Source organism: Cydia splendana, chromosome 14, assembly GCF_910591565.1.
Source record: "Cydia splendana chromosome 14, ilCydSple1.2, whole genome shotgun sequence".
Lineage (NCBI taxonomy): Eukaryota > Metazoa > Arthropoda > Insecta > Lepidoptera > Tortricidae > Cydia > Cydia splendana.
The window spans coordinates 12,646,752-12,668,327 of record NC_085973.1 but is presented as its reverse complement, the minus strand read 5'-3'; the positions used below and the strand labels follow the sequence as shown (position 1 = coordinate 12,668,327).

The 21,576-nt window shown below is 35.1% G+C and overlaps 2 protein-coding genes across 2 annotated transcripts in view; one reads left to right on the top strand and one right to left on the bottom strand.

Moving 5' to 3' along the window:
• The window catches only part of LOC134796753 (uncharacterized), a 73,295-nt gene extending 66,125 nt beyond the window's left edge, over positions 1–7,170 (bottom strand). Inside the window, exon 1 of the mRNA XM_063768957.1 lies at positions 6,965–7,170. The gene's annotated coding sequence lies outside the window, so the exon portion shown is untranslated. The remainder of the gene's footprint in view (positions 1–6,964) is intronic.
• Positions 1–21,576, top strand: part of LOC134796805 (deoxyribonuclease-2-alpha) — a 464,519-nt gene that overhangs the window by 100,607 nt on the left and 342,336 nt on the right. The gene's annotated exons all lie outside the window — the stretch shown is intronic.

The window sequence follows — 21,576 nt, the reverse complement described above, 5'->3', positions numbered from 1 at the left end:
AGTATAACTCGAATGATATTTTATATTAATACATTACATACAGCGATGAAACGCCGGTCTTCTTCACGTTCCGCATAACTTCATTAGAAATTCTCTAGAAATCTGCTCACAACCCGCGCGGCGCCAACAAATATTTACATCGTGTTTAGGCTAATTAACCGCAAATTAATATGACACGGAAAGAAAAGATAATCGTCTTATAATTTAAAATTGATCGAGTTGTATTTTCGCGAAAGCTAATTTTGCATCGTCAAGCGATATAAATATTGCATACAAGGCAAAAAAGACGCCGTTAATCGTTTGGAATGATTAATTTTAAGTGCTTAATACAAAGTGCAACCAATTAGTGAGTGCGAGAGATATTTAATGCTATTTTCGAATATAAATTGTCACAAAAAAACGGCTCTACAGTCGTTCGTCAGTCACACAGTCTGTTAGGAAGGTAATAAAATGGAACAAATGAATTAGAATAATAATTGAAAAGAAAATGTAAACATTTCTTCGGATTGAAGTACCTACCTATATTTAAAAGTAAATCTGTTGTGTTGAGGTTTTCCAACAATTATTATTACACGTTGTAGTTACTGTAAAGACCCGAGCCACAAAACGGTAGAAAATAAAAAAAGTGAAAATGAAACGGTATTTACTGAATAATGTCTTCCTGCTAAACGTTATTTTACTGAGTAATACCGAAATTCCAATCCAGCGTGCATTCTACTACTTCAAACACGTGGAACGCGTTGAGCATAATACTGTAATTACCAAATTATGATAACTGTGTGAGCTAACTTCTGATTGCTAGTATAACTTTGGGATTCCATACCTATCATGCAATCTTGTGCGTGTTGCAACGCATAGCGCAGAACTATGTCGATATTGCAAGCGGTGTTTATAAAAGAAGATATATAGCATTTAATAGAAAACGAACTTTTAAAGAGAGTGATACCTTATAACGATATGTCAAATGCCGATATTTTCGGTTCGGTCTGACACTAAATAGTGATATAACAACTATATTCGCTACAAAGAAAATCAAATCATAAATTGCACACTTATCGCCCTTATCAGCCAAGGCTCACCTTACCTCAATTGAGTAGAAATTATGTGGAAATAAGTATTCTGGAATTATGCGATTAGACCATATCAGTAACGACCAGTAATCCTTCTAAAATCTTGAGATCCTTTTTTAGGACGCAACCGGGGATGAAGGGGACGATCTCACGTCAAACCGGGCCGGAGCTTCCGGAGCTTCGTTTTCTATGGAAAGCACCACGTGATCACCGATCAGCCGTCATAGAAAGTGACATGTCGGACGCCCCGGCTCGGGCACGGCCCGGTCTAGCGTGAGTCATCCCAAAAAGGAAGACGGTATCATATTTAAAATAATTTCGGTCTAATTTAGCTCTAAAATTTTCGATCAATTTATACCTGAAGCTACAGCCATTACAGCCATTTTTAATATTTTAATTGTCTGACGAGAGTTTTGTAGTTAAAAAAGAGTTTATTTTCGTAGGTATATCGTAGGTGTAGGGTATTTAACATGCATAGCCGGATAAATGATGCGTTTTTAATTTTTATAACCCTCAAATGTAGTTTAAGCCTCGAGAAAAGAAAACGTTCTTAATAAATCAGTTAATAAAGTTGGTTGGAACTGTTGGAAGGAAGTGTGGCTTGAGCCACGATCTTGGAGCCGTGCCATGCATTTAAACTCGCTTGTACGGGAAGTGTCTTTACGTATACGTTTAAAAGGACATCCATAGCCAGATTAAACGATAGATTTCTATACGGAAGTTGTTGCCTTTCGAAATTTTATGCGGAAGACAGTATTAGGATTGAAGATTATTAGAAAGAAAAGCCTTTTTGACGATGGCATGTTAACTGACTTCTCTATAAAATCACTGTGGCATTCGAATAAATACAAGCAAAGCACGGCTCTCATCTGGATTAACATAAATACTTGAAGAGTTTCATATCGGTAGGTACGCCTATTAAAAAGTAGGTTAAAGTTGACTTCATGATTTTAATACATTTATAATTAAAGTGACTAAAGGTGACTGTTTATCATCGTTAAAGAGTTCGCTAAATTTTATTGTATGGAAAGTTTCATAGTAAACCGCCGCGGCGCGCCAGTGTGTCAAATGCGGATGGTGCAACTGGCACTAAAAATATTATAAAAAGTCTTGCTACAATCAGGTGTGTAAAAAATGTGTAAGAAAAATATAAAGATGATTCCGTGTCAGCCTTTAACCGCAACGGTACCGCGAGTATTAAAATGTGGGCCAGCGCGATTAGACCGCCGTGTTCCGCGTTATTATTAACGCTCACAGTGCACGGATGAGTCGAGGACCCAGGGAAACCAGTATAAGTGCTCTTCGATTGATAGGGATTTTCCGACTGTTGCCAATGGTTACAGCTGGCATTGTTTTTCACTTGATTTCACTGGTTACTTAGTTAAAATTTAGAAATATTATCATAAAATAATATGTTTTCCCAGTTGTTACCACTGGTAACTGATAGGAAACATCCTAGTAAGTAGTAATCCCCCCATCCTGGGTTAATGACACGACTAGTTACGGGAGCCGCTCGGCAACCTGTCTAGGAATTGGCTACTAAGATTTTTTCCATTAGTGTCTCTAATAAAAAATATTGTGGTAAAAGGTGGGAATAACTCATTTCTGAAACTTGAGGTCACGACACTGGTTACCCCAAAAATAAGACTCCTTTGCGCTCGCGCAATAATGTGAATTCATGGTTCCGAGCAATCATGTATGTCTAACGGTGCTGACGCTACGCTTCTACGGCGACTTGATACTGTCACTGAGGAACATGATGTTTTGAACGTTTCCTGTCTCAGACCGGTCACTTAGAACGTTTACGTAAAGCGTTTATTAAGTATGCTGCGGCTACTTGTTTTTAATAGGATTTAGTAGAGATATGTCACTTTCTGTTACCGTGAAAAAGACGAGCGCTATGATATGACATTTAATGCGATAAGCGCGACCATAATACGGCTATGACTAATCTTAAATGAACGTACGATAAATTTTTATTATTTGTTGTGTTTCTATCCGTATTACATATTTTTACTAAGTACCTACGTCTTCCCACAGCTTTGGTACAGCTCTTAACACTAATTCAATTCTTATATATTCAATACTTTTTCTGACCTTCTCAAATAGGTTTGTTTTTATATTTCTGACTAGCTTTTAGGTCATTTGTTTGAAAAGGCGAATAACCAAATAAACATACTATAAGTAGATAATCTAATCAAGTAACCAGTGCCCTAACGGTACTGTAGAAATAGTTCTGTACTACTTAGGGTCTTGGTGTAAATTGCTGTCACCGCAAACATTAACTGTAGTCTTGATTATTTCCTGAATGCCTTAGGTCGGAAACTTAGAAGCTATTTATTTGCTAAACATTTAGCTGGTTTTCTACCAGTCCCTGGACTTTCTTTTCAAGAAATCTTTGAATAGTAAAGATATCAAAACATTATCTTCTTTAATCTTTTCTGCCTTACCCAATGGTTGTGTAGAAAGTACTTCTTCTATTGTCATTGAATATTAAATAAAATAAATGAATGTCAACCGTTAACCTGTCACTAACCCTGTCACCTATCTATCAATATTTATCACTTTAATATTTATGGTCGGTCGAATGTGAACAGTAGGAAGAGCATTAACAAATACTTCACAATCGACACACAGGCTATAGAGGCACTTTTGCGTACGCTGTATACTTTGATTTACTAGTACCTACTTTGGTTGATCGGTTTGATTTCAAGCATCTAATTTTCTTTAAGCATCTAAGGTAGTGTCCATAACATGGCTACTTATATTTGAAAGAACTTGCATTAGCTGCAACGTAAACAAAATGTGATGTGTAAAGAGAAAGTTCGTTCTTCGTTTTTGATGAAAAGACAGCCAAATAGTAAAGTCCGATACATTCTCATAGAAAAGTCCGATACACTATACAGGTATATAAGTAGAGCGATAAAAGATCAACACATTTCCTAATTTTTTTACAGTACCTATAAACTATACAGGTATCCAGGGATCTTAGATTAATATCTACCTACATCGGACTACATTACTGTGGAATTTGTGGATAGGATTTTCGTAGCTTAAATAGCTACTTATTGTCCAAATGTTCAGTTATATCTAGTTTTATTCGCAAAATTCTAGCGGGAGGGCAAATACAGATGTAGGTAATGCATAATTATCATGCAATTTCAGTCAGTCTCGGTACACAAAGCACTGACTGTAGTTGACTGAAGTAACATGACAAATACGAACGTTTCCGAGAAAATACGATGGATAATTATGCATTACATCTGTACTGTTAGAAGGGTCGATAAAATATCTAAAAACAAAAGACTGTCTAATAGATCGCGCTACAAGCAATGAAGCGAGAAATCAACAAATGGCGCTTGAAGAGCCGTCAGCGGTACATGATGTAACTGAAATAACTGTAATGATCAAGTGATTTTTATTTTGTTACGTCAACTAATATAGTGGTTAGGCTTGTTATAATGCGCCGAAATTAGGTGCATGTTCAATTTATCGCTCGAATGGTTATGTTTAATTGGACCTAAACAGGTGTGTATCTAATTCCGCAATGTTATTTGACAGCTCGTGACACCGCAAAATTACATGACGTGACAGTGGCCGCCATTATTAAGTAAATTTAAAATTGACTTAATTTTTCGAATTGTAACTGCATTTTTCGCAAGTTTTACAATTATTTAATAATATTGTGAGTTTGATCGTTATATCACGATATTAACACAAGCTGAATTTGCCACCAGATTGTTGAAACAACTGTTATAACTTTATATTATAAGCAATTTACTACAAAAGCAGGTAAAAACAAACTTACTTTACCAAGAAAAATGGCTACCTATATTTAAAACTAAATAACTAATACGCGGTACAATAAAATTGCTTAGCATTTGTAAATGCTCAACGAATTTGGGAGGTCGTGTAACTTACATAATCCTAACATGCAATTTTTGATGCAACGGCCAATCTAAAAACTTTTAACAAAGCAGTGTGCTAATGTTGACAACATAAATGCCACATTCCAAATGGGTCCGAAGGCAATATTCGTAACCATCATTAAAATGGTTGCAGTAATTAGGTATACAAATTCGCAGGCGCTGCGCATGTTTTCATCCGCGCCAGCATTCCAGCGGCAGCGCTAGATTTGAGATTTCTATCTCAAGCAGATTTTGGTGCTAAATGCAAATTGTTGAGAGATGAATTTGGATGCTGATAGTGATAAGCAATAATGTGTTAACCCGCATGAGCACCGTTTTGAGAAAATGGCGCCCAAAGATTTTTTTCTTAGTTTTTGAGTGTTTGTTCTATAAATTAAAGAAACTGTTGAATTTGTCCGTTTAAATACATTGAATACTAGTTATTTATAGGTAATTATAGTATTCGAAATAAATCATAAATCTAAATTTGGCGCAATAATCCCCTTTTTGTTTATTGCGAATTGCATGATGACGACATATTTAATAACTTAAACTTAATAACTAAGGTATACCTATTTCTATAACTATGGGTACGCTGTAGTCGCTGTACCTACTCTGCGCACTGGGGTTACTTGTGAATATTGTTACATATGCATTTGGTTTCTGTTAAAAAACTTGGCATCTTGTGCACTTTTTATGCTATGTTGTTTACTTTCCACATTTTTTGGTAGGTTAAGCTGGAAGAAATTCCTTATTGGAATAAGTTTGGGTTTTGTGCAAAATTATATACATATTTTGTTATTTTTCTTTTAAACATGGTTATGTGCGATAGTAACATACCGACCTGTTTTTAAATTGAATAGAGTTTACCTCAATGTAAGTTAAACTCTATCAATGAAATAACTTGCGCAGACGGCGGCCGAGAAATCTCAAACAGATGTGATGCCAATGCAAATTTGCGAGAGAAAATATGCCTATCACTGACAGGCGTGTGAGACGTGACAAGACTGAATTTATTTATTTAGGACATTAGTAGGTATGCTTGTATGTAGGCTGGACTATTGTATTTAAAGTTAAACAAACCTACTTGACTAGGGATGTTATTCTTTTTTTTACTGATTGGTCCGCCTATACTCAAGTGGGCATGTTCTAGGTTTCTTTGGGTCGCCCGCTCTACCGCCCAAGCCCCAAACGAGTTGATGCATTTAACGAAGTAACGTTATAGGTATTGGCAAGAAGTTTAAAGAGGGGTTTTGCAAATTTCTTTGACCTTTACATATCTAAATGTTTGTGTATATTTATTATTTATGTTAACATATCTACTTATATCGTATTTTCGTTATGTCTTTTTTGCGTGATGTTCTGTAACCCAACATTTTAAAAACTTTAAAAGTAGAAAATTCATTACAAAGTACCCTTTAATCATAATTAAAAATAATTATATGGTTTATACAAGTGCCTTGCCCTGTAGTTTGCGCAGTCGCAGGCGACTTCATCGATATAGAGTCGACTTTTAGCTTCCTTAGAACTAAATATGAAGTTTTGGTATTTATTTATACAGGTAGCGTGTTTCTAAGACTAATGTATACTATTGTATAGCCTCATAGGTCATATTTAACGAGGTATAACGAGCCGGAAACCAACACCTAATGTTTGTAGCTATGTTAGTTGCATAAACATATGTATATTTCTCTACATATATAAAAATAAATGACTGTAGGTAGTTAATTAGTATATGGTACGAGAGAAACTGTTGTAGCTAATTTGTAATTACAACCGAATAAAATAAAAATAGTAAATACTTAAAATATTATTCAACTTTAAATTTGATTTAGCAGTTGCATTCTATAATCTAAATAAATCTAAACCAGCTTCAAAATACCGTAAGCTTGGCTATGTAGACATAAACTTTCGAGGCCAATATTCAGAACCCGTTGTTATAAAAGCTGATCAAATACTTAATTAGTAAATCAAACATATACTTACACAAAAATAACAATCCAGCCGCACCTAAGCGGTATAGGTATCCAATTTAAGAATAGTACGCACAATCCTTCAAGATCCAATCAGTTCAGCGTATAAAATCACAGCACTGGCCACTATTCAAAATTCTTTACAAAAAAACAATATTTCGGTAACGGACGAATTTCAAATTTGAATATAGAAGCACCGAGTGCGCGCGCGCGTCCAAGCAAGCGCGAGTCTACTTTCGAACTGAGTCGAGATTTGCCGAAGCAACGGACGGCCGCTGCCTTGCAAGGAATGCTGCAGTGCAACCTGGAACCGCTTGTCCTCTTTATATCAGGAATGCTTGTCTTGAAATCTACCTACGAGTACATACACGTTTATATTATCTATATAGAGTTATACCAAGAAAAGTCTGCAGCGATTTTGATAGCCCCCGCAGTGCAAGTGTTATTTTAAACGTCAAACTTCTATGTAATTTTGACAAATAAATAACACTTGCACTGCGTGGACTATCAAAATCGCTGCAAACTTTTCTTGGTCTGATTCTATACACTTTTTCATGGTCGTATTCTTCATTCCTGATCAACGCGTCCCTTAAATTTTGATGAGATTTGCAGAAGCTGTTTCCATTTTTTGCTACTTATGAAACCGGACCAGCGATGAAGAGATCAACATACCTAATAAGTTATATTTATGATACATTCAAGGACGACTCCAACAAAAGACGGAAACGGATGGGCAGAGATTTTAGGATGCAAGTTGTAAATTACAGACCAAGACAGCGGAAGGCTCAACACCTGCCGCTTTGCATTCAATAAATTCAACTTTGTTCCGTGAAAAATGGGTACAATGTTTTTGCAATATATTTTCGTTTGCTTTTATTGTGAAGTATACAAGTAATAAGTGCAAATAGTATTATTTGATCTGGCCAACGTAAAATAATAAGTACTTACAATAACTGCTGCAACTACTAAAAGCCTAAAGAGTGAGCATCTACCAACACTTAGAGAGGTACCTAGGTAGCTGAGCTGTGTTCGAAGAAAATTTAACTAGGTATGAGGAGCGCAAATAAAACCAATGGAAACTCATCTTCTTATACCCCTATTACATCGCTCATCATCATTATCTTTACTAATTATTTTTTCAGTGTGTAAGTAGGTAAGTTTTTGCGTTTTGTCGCCTTAGACGTCTGCTGCTAACTGCATTAAATTTCGATGAGTTCGATGTATATAAATACCGGACCTCTGTATTTTTACCCATGTAAACTCCATCTTCTCTTATCTGCTTAAAGTCCAGTTACTTTATACTTTCAGTTATATAGTACGTTGGTTAATAGATTTTACAATTAACATTCCTATTATATATTCCTATGTAATTTATTATATATTCCTATTAGAGTCCAGTTAGTGTAGGCACAGCATATGTACAGTGGCGTTCAAAAGTGCATGGATAGATGTCGACCGTAATGCGTTAATATTACGGTTGAAACATCTCCATGCACTTTTGAACGCCAGTGTACAAAAAAGAGATGTAGTGCATAATTGTTTTCCATTGTATTTTCTCGCAAATATACGAACGTGTCTTGCTATTTCAGTCAGTCTCGGTACAAAAAGTACTGAGGTTCACTGAAGTAGCATGACAAATACGAACGTTTCCGAGAAAATATGATGGAAAACAATTATGCACTACATCTTGTAAATATCTTTTCTTCAAGCGACTGAACTTTTTAACTGAAGAAATCTAATGATGAAGTTTTATTAATATGTAGGTAGTACACCTATAAAAAAGCCAATTATTAATTGCCTAATTTATATAAATAATTTATTAAATAATTAATTGGAGTAAAATTCCTCCATATTCTCCAATCATTACTACCAGCACGCAAGTATAATAAAACTGGTTTTCAATTAATTATTTTTAATCACTTTAATATACGGCACGAGGCTGTTGAGTTTACAAATAGATTTTACAATTAACATTCCTATTCTAATTCTGTAAAGCCGAAGTTACTGAGTTTCAAATAATTGAGTAATAAAAGAGTAAAGAAACGGACGGAGCAAGTATTTCATTTCGTATAGCTACCAAAAGATATACCCAACGAAACATATAGAACAAGATAAATTCTATGCAATTAGAGTGAGATGGTTTCTTGTTTGTGTGTTTGTGCCCACAAATGTTTCCTGTTATCTCTAAAATAGAGCTTAACTGGGGTTTTCTATAAAGTATGTGTGCTATACCAGCTATGGTTCTTAGATAGGTTTTTTCCACGTCCACTTCATCATGTCATAATGCATGAAGCTCTAGTGCAAACTGGGAGTTGCGCCCTCCTCCATATTTGTCCTCAGGGTTTACAAAGTGCATACGTTTCGAAATTTGAAATTTGTAAGTATTTTTTTCTCAACGCTACTATTGTATATGCTACGTGTTTACTAAACTGTATTAACTAATGCTGTACTAACTAAGCCCAATGCCCACACTTGATGTTGATTCTGACTATGACAGCTTACACCCGACATATGTTTAAGTTCTGAGCTATTGGAGGGAGCTGTGGAGGCTCCGCGCATAATGCTTTGCTTACCATAACGTGATTAATTTGGACAATAAGATTATCCAGTTTATACATATATTGTGGATTGTGGAGTTTGCGAATAGAATGTCCTTAATTGAACAGGTGGAATCTATTCTGGAGATGAAAGATTTGTCTTAAATGAGTTTTAGAGACAAAGTACTGCTGAATTCTATGCATTTAGAGTGAGATGACTTCTCTATTGAAACCTGATGAACGTCTCTATTGAAACCTGTAACCCACTTTAAACCGACCTCTAGGATTTAGTTCGCTGAATGACCTCATGAAATTGAATTGGCGTAATTAATTAGTAATTGTGCAGTGAGGTAGACACTGACACTACGACACAATGGTGTGTATGCTAAGCTATTTTGGGGCTAGAACAATGGCGCGGAATGAATTGTTTTAGTTATTTTTCGCCACACCAGCTCGTAAGGTAAGGGCTCTCTTTATTTTTCCATTACTGATGAGAAAGTTGCATTTTATCCACAAGAGTAGCAAAGTAAATTGATGTATCTTATTAGTAATTATTGTGTAATTTGACAACATCTCAATTTATTTCCCGCAGCGTCAACTGTTCCAATTTCTTGTTCAATTTACAGTTTTATTTAAAGAAATGATTTCATACAGTTACAATAAACACAAATATTATCTAATGATCGCGTGGTACGTAGATATAGGCTCTTTCAATATAACAACAAGATTTCACACGTTTCGTGTGTTGTTTACCACCTGCACATATATATTTTTTTTTACATTTGACTTTAGAAAGTTTAGGCATACCGGCATACCGCAAATACGTAGTTGTACTTGTCAAAATATGATTTGTTAAAAACGTACCGAATATATCAGCTAATTATGTGCTAAGTGTCGATTTAGCATAAATAATTAGCAGTTTTGAAAGGAAATGCGTATGAGGAAACCGATACATTTCCAAGCCGAGTGCATAAGAGGAAGTAATTAAAATGATAGCTGACGATTAGCTCGAATTAGAGTTTACTTACTGTGCGTTGTGTAACTTTGCATCTCCGAATTCACATAGAAATTTGCTTAATGAGCATTATGGCTGGCTATTTAATGTTTCAATCATAATAATTATATAAATCAAAAGATTGTAAAAAATCGTACTATTTTATTTATGTAAGTAGTTAAATACTCATATTATCATATACTTAATACCTACCTAAATTCGAGCATGTACTATAAATATAGACATGGCCTATATACCAACACAATAAAAGGGCACTATCATTTATTTTATACCTAACTTCAAAATATTTTCCATTCTCCATGGAACTAACCTAACCCTAAAATAAATAACATATATTATGTATTTTCTAAATTGAAGAAGCATTAACGCGATTGAGAATAAAGTAGTACATATTTATAAGAACGAATGTAAAGGAAGCAAAGTAAAAAAAACAGAAAGGAAATAAAGTCGGTATAAAACACAATGTTTAAAGAAGATTTAAAGAAGACATTCAATATTTTTGTGTGTAAGAAATACAAGGAAAGGTAATATATTTACATATAGGTATGTTGACGTTGCCATCTATCACGCTTATTAGCATTAGCGCAGTGATCAGAACAAATCAAACAAATAAATGTTATAGTACTAAACTTATACATAGGTATTTCTGCCCAATTCGAACAATGCTTATAAGATGTCACACCGATACGATAGTGATCTGTCAGTGTAAAAAAACATTTCTTCAACCAAAAATGTCACTTTTGACACTGACAGATCGGTATCGTATCGGAATCAGATCGCATAACTAAAACTCGAATTGACCCGTAAATAAAGAGATGCGTGAGAGTTTGCGATCGATCACAGTGGATGCGCATCAGTAATTGCGCGCGTATAACTTCTGATATATGATGATAGCAGGCAATTTGCGTGTCAGTTTCTAGATAGTGGTTCTATGTATAATTAAACTTCGTTTCATCATAATAATCAGCGTATTTCAGCCCACATACTTACTCCATTTTTCATTTTACATTAGGCAATATTTACTTATTGTAACTTTCATAAAAAAAATCCAAGCCACAGTCAACGACAGTCTACCAATTACCTACGACAAAAATCATCTGTCATTTGAAGCGAAAGTATTACATTATATGATGCGTTCAAAAACCGCAAATTGGTCGATTTGGTCGACGTTAAATAAGGTAAACGTACGAGTGCTCGACATGCTAATGCCCAATAGATGACACCTCTATTGTCAATTACTTAAGTTTCAAGATGTGATGTACTGGGACCGCGTCGAGCACCAGTACGTTTAATGATATCAAAAAAAAACCACCACCACCATAAAAAAAAACTTATCCGATATATCCTTCGCCCGCTTAGCTGCTTCTCTCACTTTTGTTTATGACTACACAAGTAAGGCACGTGATCAATTAAGTGTCATATCGTATCCATAGGCTACAACATCCGCTCACAATCAGGCGACTGTACCCTTCTTATCTTCTTGTAGATTTTGGCATTGTTGCTTACAAAATCCATCTTTAGCTAAAACACAAATAAGTAGCCAGTAGGTATGCAAATGTATTCGCCGTATAAAAACGTAACGATGAAATAATTTCCGCCATCGTAATCCCAATGCGAAATCAATTCTATGCAACAATACAGTAAATTGCATAAAACTATTAGCAAATACTTGGAAATGTTTCACAAGGGAATATTCGTACTGGTCACTTAGATTCTAGGCTTATATATTTTTGCCTTTTTTTTTGTGCCAATAAATGAATGCATATTCTTTTTTATACTGTGACCACTCAGATTTCTATGTTAAAAAAAAAAAAAAAAATTATACTGTGACCAACTCCAGTAGCACTTCGTATTATAAATGTGGCTTTCCATTACATAAGGGTTCTTGTCTGAAATTCTAACAGAAAACCTGATATTAGAATGGTTCTTATTGCACATGAAGCATAATAACCCTTCTCTAACGGAAAGCCACAAATCATCCTGCCGACTTACACCTATCAACAAGAAATATTTTACGACCAACGTAACATTTAGGTATTGATTCTCTAAACCCTAGGCCTTATGGGGTCACACACAAATTCTAATTTTATCGCATACTCTGATAGAATAGAATAGATTCTTCCCCTTATTCATAAACGCGCTACAAACCTCAATTAGCTAATAATCGTTTGTCCTTATCTGTCATTATGACTTATGTATATGTAAGAAAGGAAATAATTTAACTAAATCAGGCCCGTAAAGTTTATGAATAAGGGGGTGAATATTTAGGGCTAAGGCCGCATTTCCATGTAGTTGTAGGCTCAAGCACGGCAAGTTTCATACTTCATACATTCGTCTCATTCTGCCAATGGCCAAATGATTGCCGCCAGACGATTGGAAATGCAGGTAGGCTGAAGCCTACATATCTAAAATGCAGACTGGGTGTACTGACGAAATACATACGTACAAACGTAAGTTCGATCAAACTTTGACAAGCTTTACTTCTTCTTCAGTTGGGAAAAACATTAAGAACAAAAATTATAAGACTAGTATAGTAGTAGGTAGTAGTATAGTATCGTAGATGTTACAATGGAAAAGGGTCGCATGGCACCCTGGTAGGGTATGACAATTATCCTTAAAAAGTTATGTGTTATGTAGTAAGTGTGTAGGTAGGCGTCTGTCCATATTTTCAATGACAAATATAGTAAAAGTGCACATAGTTACATAATATGAATAATAAATGTGTCACAAAAACTAAGGCGAGACCACACTAGGTGCTCCAATTTGGCGAAACCGCGAGCCCACACCCAATCACTGTAATTTGGAGGCGCCATTGACTAACAAAAAATTATAGATACAGACACGCAGATATACTTTTTGTTCGGTCTTATTTTGTCGACTTTATAGATTTTGCACTTCTACGCATTTAAGTACCTAGGAAGGCAATTAAATTTACGTCTAAATAGTTGCAGAAGATCTTTAAATTGTACTTATAGTATTTAGACATAAAGAAAATGAATATTGGTTAAATTGTTCAGTTCCTGTTGATTCCACAAAGGTATAGTAAAGGTATAGTATATTTTCAGTTTTTTCATATGAAGTTACACTCCTAAAGAAAAACATAATCATTAAAAATAATTTTAACATAATATTATGTTATGTTATGAATGTGTGAAATTTGTAGGTATTTTGTAGGTCTTATCAGTTTACACGCATTATTAATAACTTGTCTGTTCAAATTGTGTAACATTTTTGGGATTATGCAGGCTCTACACTATTTGAATTGCCTTTTACTTACTTAATATAATACTTGGTCCATATGCACCATGTCAATGGCAGCGCTCATTAAATGCATGTTTCTCAACACTTGATTGTAGCTCCAGCATTCAATTACCTTCTCGACTAGTTCTTGCTTTACATGATTTTTTACTACCTACTTATTATTATTAATAGGCCATTACTGCCGGGAAATCGACCGCAGTTTGAGATTTGACCTTTAAATTTGTAAGTAATACCTATTATTAATTTTGTTATTACTTTTACTATATTACTAGGTATGAAAATTAAATAAAATGCGTACATTTTATTTAATTTTCACACACTTTACTAACTACGCTTACGTACTAGCTTAGTGGGTTTGTCAGTATAAACCTATGCCATTGGCAAAGACATCACACAATTTTAATGAAATTTCCTTATTATACTATACTTTTTAGTTAATAAATTGAATACTTACAGAAACTCTAAGACCGTATGTATGTATGTCTGAGAAATTTCTGAAATATGGCAATGATTGCATTTCCGAGCAACACACAGCAATCCAATCCACGTATCATATATTTACATCACTACGGCCTCTATACTTGCACTTGTTAAATTTAATTACACCGTAAAATGTCGATCTGACAACATCGAAACATGAATGAAAGTTAACTGCCCTCAGCCGTGGGTCAAGGTGTACGTCGGGCCTTCAAAGTTAGGCAGGGCGGGGCGATTAACATTCCTTTACTCTAGATGTGATTGATATGCTCCAAAGTCATATGTGACTACTGACTACAAAACTATAGGTCTACTACTTAAGTACTTAAGGATGACTCACGTTAGACCGGGCCGTGTCCGGGCCGGAGCTATCGGCGCATCGTTTTCTATGGAAAGCATCACGTGATCGCCTGTCACGTCATAGAAAAGTAAGCGCCGGAAGCTCCGGCTCGGACACGACCCAGTCTAACGTGAGTCATCCTTCTGTCTTTCTATCTTAGCCCGGTAAAGAAGTTGCGCAGTGATTTTGGAGTAGAAGGTTGCAACTTAAAATACTTATTATTATATTAAACTATTCCAAATTTCAGATGGATAGCGACGGTTGTTCCCAAGATATTAAACGTTATGACAGACGGACAGACAGACAGAGTCGCGTCATGAGAATTCCTTCTTAACTTTTTTTGGCACAGAACCCTGAAAACGCCCCCGTACAAGTATATAATGCCACTATAATGATAGTTGCCGTTGGGCGGTAAGTATTGGGCCTAGTGCGATCTCCGGTGGATCTAATTTGTAAGTTCCGGCTATCATAACGATCGCCGGAACTCCAATCCTCCCGCTGCCGTACCGATTATGTTTTTCAATATATACATAGGTAATGGCTCTCTATTGTTTCCCAAAAAGTTTTAAGTCATAATGTATTGTTTGTCCGTATTTTCGTTAGTCATAATTTGTTTTACTCAGAAACGCGTAACATTTCAGAAATGCCATAAAACAAACCTGACCTAACCTATCTATGGGACAACCTTACGAAAATCCTGAAAAGTTTACGGTTTCAGAATTATGACTAATGATAATATGACAAACAATACATTATGTCTTAAAACTTTATGTCAAAGAAAGGGACCCCCTAGGTAATTTTAAACTTACAACCCTACAAGCCCTTGGAACATTTTTTTATGATATAGGAGGCAATAGAGCCGACGAATCGGCTGATGGTAAGCAAGTACCGTCGCCCATGGACTCCTGCAACACCAGAGGGGTTTTAAGTAATGTGTGTTGCCGGCATTTAAGATGGGAGTTAGCTTTTTTCTTGAAGATTAGATTTTTTCTAAAATAAAAATTACTTTTAATCCTTTTCTTATATCTATACTCTGTATCTTTAGGTAGGTAATTAAATAATAGCAGAGATATATATAACTCCGTATAAGATAAATAAAGTCTAAGAAAAAAACGTGCCTCGGACGGCCAAGGAAAAGTCATTCTCGAATAGATGGCGCCATTACCTTTGGCCTATTCTCGGCTAGATGGCGTTAACGACACCGTTTGGTATTTAACAATTTTAACACATATCAGTGAAAGAACATGGGTCAGTATGGAACAATAAAAATTAAGAATCATTTATCCGTAAACATATTATGATTATTTTATACATTTTCAATTTTATTTTAAGTTTTAATCGTGTGTCGATAGATGGCAGTAAATGTACCGTGACTACAAAATTGACAATGACAGGACCCCTCTGTACTATCTATTCTTTTTGATAATAGTAAACAAATAATTTGTACATTTTCGGGTAGTTATAACATTTATTGATTAACCAACCAAATACAAAACCACCTGACCGTGACCACCACCATAAATTTAAGTTATCTGTATATAATATTGTAATTGTGTAATATTGTATACCCGAACAGGGTAGCCGTTGTGACTATGTATTATTTTAACATCTTGTTTGACACGGTAAACAATAAACGAATTCTTATTCTTATTCTTCTTATTCCTGGATCTCTCACTGAACGACCTGACTTTAACCTACATTTAGATCCTACAAGTGGTAGACATTCTGATTGAGTTTGGCTGTAAACTAGGCCTAGCACGCTCTCCGGTGGGTCTAATTCATAACTTCCGGCCATCATCGCCGGACGTCCGCCGGAACTTCTATCCTTCATCTCCAATGGTGGAACCCTGTTGCTTGGAAATCATTTTCACATTATATTAAACTTCAAAATTTGAAGTTTAATATAATGTGAGAAATATACGTAATATACATCCATATACATCAGAAAAAAAATTTGCCTGTTTCATACATTTGGGCTGGTCCGATGTTGATATTTTCTATGAGAGAGTTAATTTTTTTTTCGCGTTTTCGCGGTTGGTTTCATAGTTAAATGTGATCGCCATCGATGACTGAATTAGAAAAATTGGTTCCTGATCACCGATTAAAAATCATCGTGTATGTATTATAGGTAGGTGGTAAAAAAAACAATTTGAATTTCCTTCGCCGGTGGATGTTGGTAAAGCCACGATCAAGTAAAATCATTTTTTTTTGCTATATTCTCTGGGTTAAAGATCAGTACGGTTACCATCAGTTTGTCACTGACATAAACGCCATCGAGAACGTAATTTACTTTCTATACATCCCGTTTGCACTAATATGCGAGTGCGAGCGAGATGTATAGAAAGTAAATTACGTTCTCGACGGCGTTTATATCAGTGACAAACTGATGGTAACCATACTGGACACTACAAACGTAATTACGTTTGTATTGCAGTTTCAAATGGTTTTCGGAAAGTCCAGACGCGAATCTTCAACTTCATAAAATAGTGTTTAGTTCTGGTACAAGTTGTGAAATATAAACAAGTAGGAAACTACTTGTGGCCCGGAGGAGTCCATAAATAACCTGATATTGTGTGTCGTGCCCAGATCACCTGCCCACTAGATGGAAAATATGTTCTACTGGAGATCACCCACACATTGGCACTCCCATACCTGTACAGGGTGATTCAGGAGACGTGAGCAGGACTAATACTGCGCATTTCGTAAATGATAAGCAACACTTTCGTATCAGTATTAGTGAGGTTAACGTTAATTTTCGAGTCGTGTTGAAAAAAAAAGTTATTAATTTATTTACGACATGCGTGGTCACCCTAAAATTAGAATACTAAACTACCGATATTCTGTGTCAAATTGAATGTCACCATTGTCATCGCGGTCTGGTTACTTATGAAAACTCGTATCTCACTTAAGTTTGACAGTTTATTTTCTTCGTAATCAAAAATTAAAGAGGTTTTATGCTTATTAATTAGGTCTTGTAGGGTGACCATGATTGTAGAGGATTAAATTTGCCCTCACCAAAAAGTTAAAAAATAGGAAAAAGTGTGGTTGTTTCACCTAAATACGTTTGATTTTTATTACACTTTAAAGTTTATTCTAAGACGCAATGTATTGCGAATTTTGTTATGTTTAAGGCGTGATAAGCGACGTCAATCACAATAATATGGCGTGGCGATGGCGTCCATTGAAGATAATATTTATTTTGTATGAAAAATAGGGAGTCTAAATACTTCATAATTTTTAAAAGTTGTTGAACAAAAGTGTCACCGTTTGAGGAGTACAATCTATGTTTTAATTATTTGCTCGTGTTACAGGCCACACCCGGTATATCTTGTATATACCTAAATGATTTTTCCTTAAAACTTTACCCCTAAAATTTATCGCGGTCAATCTCAGAAGATATGCATGTGGTCTAATCACTGTGATGAGTGCGACTTAATATACAATTATACGGTAAGTAATCGAAACCGCAGACACATTTTCTCATAATGTACAGTCTCCGTCAGATATATCGGAGCGGTCAAGGCGCTCACAAATATCTGAACACGCCTCTATTGTCAAGGCGTTAGAGCGCGTGTTCATATTGTGAACACCTTGGCCGCTCCGATATATCTGATGGCGACTGTACACTTTAATTTTCCATTTGACATGTCAGTGTATGTACTTTCGAATTAGCCTCATAGGTATATGTTACTTTATTATTCACTGGCGACCCGCCCCGGCTTCGCTCGGGTTAACAAATTATACACCTAAACCTTCCTCAAGAATCACTCTATTAATAGGTGAAAACCGTATGAAAATCCGTTCAGTAGTTTTTGAGTTTATTGCGAACAAACATACAAACACACAAATAAACAGACGCGGCGGGGGACTTTGTTTTTGTTTTGAATTATTGTTCATGCAAATTTTCATGATATTTCAGCATGTTGTTTGAAAATGAGAGCGTAACATTAATTATTCTTATACAATACAATACTCTTTACAGTACAAATGGTGGTACTTTCCCGCACTAGTGCGGCAATAAGCACTTTCCGTGCCTATGTTGTAAATTTAAACAGCCATATGTACTGTAAAACGTTGTACAATACACGTGCGTATAGGTAATTCGCAACTCGTGTCGATATAAAACACTCCCTTCGGTCGTGTTTCAATTTATCACCACTCGTTGCGAATTTCCTACTTTCCGCACTTGTATCGTACTTGTATTATTGCACACCTCAGATACTCGTAGTTTACAATAAATTCTACTTCGATAAATAACGTGTTGTGTGCTTTTTCCCTCCGTATAAAAAATCTTTTCTGACACGAGGACAGCGAACTTATTTATTAAAAGCGTCTGGGCGGAAAAGTTACTTACATTAAAAATCCGAGAGTGCATACAATATTATTCATTCTACATTTTACCCCTCTCTGACTCATTCTAATATTTTTGCCACTCTGAGTTTAAAGTTGAATTTGCAGCTGTTATTTTCATATTTTAACGGGATTATCAGAATCGGAATCAGAATCAGAAAAATATTTATTATAAGTAATGTCTAACTTATGAACATTATTGAGATGAAAATTATTTCACGGACACAACCTGGAAAATGAGATTGGGTTCCAGTTTTAGGCAATCAATCAATTTTGGGCCCCTTTGTGTAACCCTGTTACGTTTTATTTTTATTTTTGTACAGGATTCACAAAATAACTGGGTGTTTATCCATTAATCGCTTTTTATTATAATTATTTCACCTCTAATAAGAGAGAGGTAAATAATTAGTAAGACCGTTCTTATATCACCATAGTTAATTGTTAACGAAATAATCATGTAACATGTTAATATTTTTATTTCAATTATGGCGTAATGATATTTTTAATTATGTATTACTTTCATCCAAGACAACCTTAAGCCATTAGGTAACTTTTAAGTACTTATATACATATATGTATATGCAGGTACCTAAGTAATTCGAATAAAATAATTTAATTGGTAATTTGCATAAAGCGTCGTAATTCCATGGAAAGTAGATTACACTCTTAACGAAAGCGTTAAATATATTTAATGCAAATAAGTAAAGGGCCGGTGCTTGGAAGATTGAAACGTAGCGGTTACGTTGCAAATTTTATGGCAAAAATGAAACTCAACAATGTTTAAGGTAAATTCAGAACATTTAAATATATTCAGGATGAGACATTAGATATACAAAAGCGAACTTATCACTAACGAGTACCCAGTAGAGATTGAGTACATGAATTGACTGTAACTTATGTGTGTATTGTTGTTACCGATTTGGCTCACTCTGTAACTGTAATGCCCCCGTTACATCGATGTCGTTAGTGAGCACCGAGCTGAGGGCCTACCGCGAACCACGTTCGACATGTTGCCTCTCTGTCGCACTTGTACATTTGTACGTAAGTGTGACAGGGAGGCAACACGTCGAACGTGGTTCGCGGTAGACTCTCTGCATGCAAGTCGCTCGCCCATAATTTGACAAATGAAGCATGACCCCCGGCGCCGCCCTATGCCATGAGACATTGCGATTTTAACCACCTTTTTTTAGCAAGTACTGAAAGACCTCGTTTTTGATTTACACTTATTTATTTCCCTAGAAATCACCTGTTAATTGTACCTATCATTCTCGAATGCAGCCGGGTAGTCCCGCCATCTCCCGCCCTCTGGTTTTACAATATCGAATAGGTAGTATGTATTTCTGGTCGAATAAATATTAAAAAATATTTACAATGTTTGTTCCAAATTTCCGACGTTACTATATTATAGTATTAAATTAAAACTATATAGTTTTGGTACCAACAATAAAGATTTCGATTTGTTTGTCTTGTCGATTTGTCTAACTAAACGATGATCGTATACTTTTGATCGTGTACACATTCTGTTTTTCCAGGAACATTTTGCTTATGCCTCTCTTTACTTCTTTCCATTAGGCGTAACAATTGTTGGAAAAAGTTAACGTGATTAAGTTCCATACCATTAAAATAATGTGCGAACATCGATAATTTAAATCAATATAATATCTACCTACATCCAATAAAACAATAATTCGGAAGTATTAACTAACATATTATAGATGCAATCTCAATACAACAACGCTGTTTCTTTTTCATTGGCTCACACGAGTCACACGCAATGACAATGCTCGGCTTTCCAAACTGTGTTCCTGCTCGTTTTTACCGGCCACTGCAGGGAAAGGCGATATTCATGCTAATGCCAATGTCAATCAAGCGTTTGTTATAATTCTGGTGTCCGAGTCACTTAACGTATGGTTTGTGTGCTTTCTAATTGTTGGTGGCGATATGTGCCGACAAGATAATAGCCTGTAGTAGCGTCAGACGGAGATTATCCGGGAGACTATAGAGTCGTCGCAAGAATAAATAGAACCTTAATTCAAAATATAGTTTTTTTAATAATTTTTAGAGGTATAAAAGTATAATCGTACGCGGTTACCGACCGCCCAAGTAACACAAAAGTAGCTGAATATTGTTTGAATAATAGAGCATGCCGTACTGAATGCTGAATAAGGTAGCTGTATATCATATCATATCATATCATTTATTCCATTGTAATCATGTTCATTTGTACATTTGGTCTTACATTTGGCAAGTAGGTACATGATACCCTGCTAGGGTGTACAATATAGGATTTTAACTTATACCTAATTTTAATTTCAAGAAATATTAAATGTCAAAGAAATAAATAATAATAAATTAAGAATAATTCATGCATAAAAGATATTCACATAATCATTAATAATCATAAATCATAGTCATTCTAAAAAATAAAATTTAACAATAAAATATAAAAATTAAAATAAAATTTATAAACTATCATTTTACATAATCAAATTTTCATCATTAAAAAAGTCTTCCAACGAATAATAACATTTTTCTAATAACATATCCTTTAACTGTTTCTTAAATAATTTATCGCTAATTTCTATATTCAGGAAACTAAGCACTTTATTCATTATACGCGCTTCTGTATAAGCGCTAATACAGAC